At 41.5% G+C, this 5,699-nt stretch overlaps 1 long non-coding RNA gene across 1 annotated transcript; it reads right to left on the bottom strand.

Annotated features, from left to right (window-relative positions):
• Positions 1–295: 295 nt before the first annotated feature.
• On the bottom strand, positions 296–5,310 carry LOC311064661. The gene is made up of 6 exons (XR_014602734.1): positions 5,232–5,310; positions 2,859–2,902; positions 2,577–2,707; positions 1,634–1,720; positions 1,478–1,539; positions 296–1,367 (listed from the first exon to the last, which is right to left on the bottom strand). It is a non-coding gene; the product is annotated as an uncharacterized lncRNA (long non-coding RNA).
• Between the last annotated feature and the right edge of the window lie 389 nt (positions 5,311–5,699).

Genomic DNA, 5,699 nt, shown 5'->3' with positions numbered 1-5,699 from the left:
ATACTAGAATTCTTAAAACTAGAAACAAAGTCTAGCCACTGAAAGAGCATACTGGTGCTTAAAACTAGACAAAAATGCCTACATCTAAAGCAAGTTCTGCTTAATACAAGCAATGAATACTTTGTTATTTAAGAAAGATATGCTTAAATGTGGTATTTTTGTTCTCTTTATTAAGCCGATTCTGAGGATTTTTCCTTAAATCTGAGAATAATAATAAGCCCCAAAACTCTTACAATAAGAAGCAATTCCTTCAAAATAATAGAATGAAAAGTCTTAAATTAAGACACCAGAAGCATTCTTATTTTCAGCATTTATTTTCTTTTATAAAGCAGCTCAGGCCCACATGCTATAAAATAGTGGTTCTCAAAGTGGGGTCCACGCAGGGACCCCCAGGAGTCCATGAAAGGATTTGAGGAGGTCCTGCTGAACATTTGTTGACATAGCCTCAATGTCAGTTTTACTACTTTAACCCATGATATAATTTTAACAACCCAAATTGTGTATGGGGAGGCCCAGCGGCACAGATTATTTTCAGAGGGGGGTCCAAAGCCAAATATTAATTTGGGGATCCTGGACTGGAATAAGTTTGAGAACCACTGCAAAGTTGGGCAGGGGGAGGACTTCACACTTTACACAGCAGACACTCAAGTCTGGACACTCAACTGGAAACATTCAATTCTAAAAACCATCCAGCGTGACAATACAATGTATATATAAAGTGCTTTGAGGGAGAGGCATAACTGATCCTTACTTCACAGGGTCCATCAGTTGAAGAATAATTGTTACCAAGACGTCTTGGCGGTAATAAAGCAGTACCAAGCTCTGTTGGTGACTAACCTGAGTAATCAACTAACCGTATTACAGCAACATCAAGGAACTGAACTGGTGGCGTTTGGTCTTTTTCTATGAGTCATGTTCCACTTGGGGTATGTGAGGTGAACGGTGTAATCACTCGCCATGAGATACATCATGCTGGCATAGGTGTCCTCTTTTGGGGGGAGGACGGTGGCGCAGTTGGTAGTGCTGTCGCCTCACAGCTAGAAGGTCCTGGGTTCGATTCCCGCAGTTGATGCTGTGGGCGTGTCCTCTCCTCCGAGTCATCAGTGCCCACCCCCTAGGTGGGGTTGGCGAAGGGGCCTTTCTGTGTGGAGTTTGCATGTTCTCCCCGTGTCTCCTAGGGTAGGTACCCTCACAAAAACATGTAGTAATCCTGGTCACAATACTGCCTCCCCCTGGATAAAAAAGGTGTCATCTTTTGGGAAGGTCAATACAGGCATGGCTCCAATGGCATGTGCAGATGGTTTCACAGACGGCAGGGCTGAGTGGAGTGGTCTTGCCTGAAGAAAGGTGTTGGGGTCTTCTGCAGACTGACACAAACACAAACAGAAAAAACAAAAAAATATCACAAAAAATGTATGCGTTGCATTCTGAATCTTATAGTCAAATATGAAAATTGCCATATATGCACATTTCTTACCTCAAGGATGTGAGCAGAGCATGTATGTCCTAACTTCATGTGGTGGAGACATGTCAGGCGGGCTGCAAAGTTAAAAACATTAATTTACAGCAGCCAGTTATTTAAACAAGCGTATACTTTCATGAGATACTCCGTCAGAAACAGTAATTACTGTACCTTTGTCCAGCTGCTTAAGGTCCCACAGCGGATCACTTTGGGTACAAAGTAGGAGTTCCGTCAATCGAGGATTCGTCAGAGTTCATCCTATGACACAGACAGATAAAGAGAGAGAGCAGGTCAGTTCACATTCCTCCAACGAGGATCTACCGGTGTTCATCCATAACTAGAGAGAGATCACAGAGAGACAACATTTTTGTGCCATCAGGATACAAAAAAATCACAAACACATAACATAAATACAAAATACAATACATACAAACTGGAAAAGGCCACCAGTCATGATTCAAGAGGCATCACATTACATTGTATGCACAGAACTGAGATGGGGCCTGTTTGTTCAGGAGTCCTATAGGGACAAATGATCTTGAAGCCCTAGCCTGCAACATTGGCACTGTGTACCGTCGTCCTGATGGTAAAAGGTGGTATTGACTGTATAACGGGTGCGTTCTATCCCAAGCAATAGCTCTCCCCTTCCTAAGCACCCGGGTCTCATACATTGCTGCTATACTCTCATGTCGTACCCCAGCTATCTTGCTGGATACATTGATGATTTTATGGAGTTTGTTCTTATTAACCAATGATAGTGAGCCATACCAGGAAACAAAACAGAAAGTCAGTGCACTCTCCACGAAGGATCGATGGAAGAGCACCATTACACTTTTTTGCACATTATACTGTCTCAGTCTGTGCATAAAATGCAGCCTCTGCTGACCTTTCTTATAGATGGCATTAGTGTAGGAATTCCATGTCAGCTTGGAATCAATCGTTGTACCCAAATACTTGTATTCGTCAACAGTCGCCACCCCATCCCCATCAATAACTATTTGCTGGTGTGCATCATGAGCACTAGTCCTACAATAAAATATACTTAGTGTTCTTAATATTCAACTGACTGAAGGAAGCACATGCAGGCCTACTTCAAAGGAATACATTTGCTTACATGTTCCAGTTCTCTGAAGCAGGGGTCAATGAGTCAATGAAGGCCCATCTGGGTTGTTATTCAAGGTCCAAGACCTGGGAAACATCCTTCTTGTTGGGTCTGGTCTTAGGCTCTCAGTTGACTCTGCCAGACTGCCAGAAAACATAACAAAAATAAACAATTACAATTTAAAAGTGTAACCTGGCATTACGTTTCTAATAGCAGAAACTGAAGTGTGTCAGATGTTTGTCATTTGTCTGCCAGGTATCAGTGGTGTGTTAACATGAGTAGTAGCTTACTCACTTAGCTCCACTGGCTGCATATCTGTCCTGCAACATTGTAGTGCTCTATGAGGTAAGGGATAAAAGGATAATATACATTAGAAACAATGTTTGGTAATGTCTAGACGCCAATTAGAAATAACTAAGTAATAGTAAAAAAAGGAATTAAACAAATAACCACTGGCAACCACTGGCATAAATGAGGCTAGACAAGACAGTAGCAAAGGGCCTTGCAGTCAAGACAAACAGCCAAATATACAAACAACATAAGCCACAATCTATAATACAAATTACTACTACTACTAATAATAATAGTCTGTTTTCAACCTGGTGTCCCTATTTTGGACAACATTCTCAATAATGGCCAGCCTACACCCTCACAACGTGCCACTGTCTAACCCTACCGCATTAATTGTTGGTACAATGATAATTCGGGACCCCCAGGGGTCCTCGAGGGAGATCCAGGGGGTACCGAGCTAAATGATGGATAGTTAGGAACCAAATTGACCCTTATGGCTTATGGTTAAATTAACATAGATTTTACAATATAAATTGGGGTCCCGGAGATAGAAATGCCATTAAATAGGGGTCCGTAGCCTAATGCATGTCAAACTGGGGGTCCTTGAAATTAAAAGAATCACTGCTAGAGACGTAAAAATCTTCTCTTATGGGACTCCCTAGCTGGCATATCTTTTCAAATGGGGGTCCGCGGGCTTGTGAAAATAGCAGATCTACAAGCTCACAATCGCGAGGCGTTGTGATGTGAGCTTGTAGATCTTCTATTTTCACAATGTGCGCCTATTTCTTAGGTAATATTTGACAATGTGGCCAATGTTTGACCATGTTTTGTAGTATTGTTTGTTGTGTGTCCATTTATATTTTAGAGCAGTGGTTTTCAACCTTTTTCGCATCAAGGACCCCCAAATTGACAAATATTAGCCCTGGGACCCCCATTTGAAAATATATGCCAGGGACTCAACCATTTAGATTTTTTAGGGGGTCCCAATCTACACTGTATCACCATCATCAGTGTTCATTTAACTCTGAGAGTGTACAAATGGAACCAAATGGACCCTAACGGGTCCATTTGGTTCCATTTGTACACTCAGAGTTACAGACATATAAGGGTCAATTTGGTTGCTAACTATTCATTTGCCTGGGGACCCCCTGGAACCCCCTCAAGGACCACTGGTGGTCCCCGGACCACTGGTTGAAAGCCCCTGTTTTAGAGGGATTAAAAAGGTCTTATAAGTTCTTAAGTTGTCTCTATAAATGTGCAGATACCCTGTATAGTGTATGCACTTACACTGTATGTTGGTTTGTTTACTGTTGAGTGAGAAAAACATTAAGATAATCTTCTTGGGACCCCCAGTTTGGTAACCACTGCCCTAGGCCAGTTTAGCTTTTCTAACCCACAGGGGTGCAACATTTAATTGAATACATTTATTATAAATAATATTCTTATAAAAGCGATGTTCTGAACATCTACAAGATCACAAAGCATGTTGTCAGCTTGTAGATGAACATTTTTTAAACATTTTTTAAACAACACAGTTGTATGACAAACATAAAATATGGCTAAAGTAAAGTAGTAAATAGATGCTTTAAACCAGAGGTCTTCAACGTTTTCCAAAGACCCCTAGCTGAGAGAGAGATGGAGCAGGGACCCCCTCTATATTGTATAAAATTGTATTTCAGATTAAACTTTTTTTTCAACTTGGTCTGCTCTTTTTACCCCCTCTAGACCAAACCTTTTTGCCAAAAATAGCCGATCTACAAGCTCACTGTGAGCTTGTAGATCTGCTATTTTTCTAGATCTGCTATTTTTGGTTACCCTCAGAAAAGGGATGCTAGGGTTCAAGTGGTTAATGTAAAAAATAAATATATAACACACACACCGATTTGGCGGCCCCTGGGTAGTAACTCTGAGGACCCCCTGTTGAAGACCCCTGCTTTAAACATCACTTGGATACAATAATATTGTAATTGTGTGTAAATACGTTTGTACCGAACACTAGTTTCAACATATTCTGCTCATGCTGCCTGAAAATATGTTCTCCACAACCAGAGCTAATCTGCTGAAATCTACCCAGCAACATACTACTGTAGGTTGATTATTACGTGGATAAGGGATTATCACATCTAACATATGTGCTCAATTCATCTTTCAGGCTGCTTCTCCGTTTTAATAGTGCTTTAAAACATGGCCCTGAAACTCACTTTGTTGGCGGAGTCCAGCGGGCCGTGTCTCTGGGGTAAACAAAGAAGGACGAGAGTCCCTCGCTAACTTCGCTAAATAAATCGATGACATAAACTTAAGCAACAAAAGTATGAGGAATATGACAAAAGACAACGTTTGCTAAATATATAGTATATACAGTGAACGTTAACTTACCTTAGCATAACAACTCTGAATGAATGAACGGAGCAGACTAGAGCTGCAGAAAAACAACAAGACCGTTCTTCTCTTCCTGTTTCTTACGCGCGCTTCTCCAGTGATCAACTGCGCATGTGTAGTGCGGTCAGTGTTGCCAGATTCTGTGAGAGAAACAAGCAACCAGGTCTAGGAAAACCAGCCCAAAACCAGCCCAAAAGAAGCGACTATGGGCAACATGAGCACTTTAACACATACATCAGCTATTTGAAAATAGCAGATCTACAAGCTCACAACGCGTCGCGATGCGACGCGTTGTGAGCTTGTAGATCGGCTATTTTCAAATACAATCTTGCAGGGAAATTATAATGAGCAGATCTGGCAACCCTGAGTGCGGTTCTAGGTTTGGGTGGATACGGAAACGGTGCATGGTATACGCCCCGTATACCATTCAAAGCCCTTTGAATTGTATACAGGATACAGTCATAG

The sequence above is a fragment of the Gymnoscopelus microlampas genome, assembly GCF_963454915.1.
Source record: "Gymnoscopelus microlampas genome assembly, chromosome: 2".
Lineage (NCBI taxonomy): Eukaryota > Metazoa > Chordata > Actinopteri > Myctophiformes > Myctophidae > Gymnoscopelus > Gymnoscopelus microlampas.
This window is presented reverse-complemented; position numbering and strand designations above follow the sequence as displayed.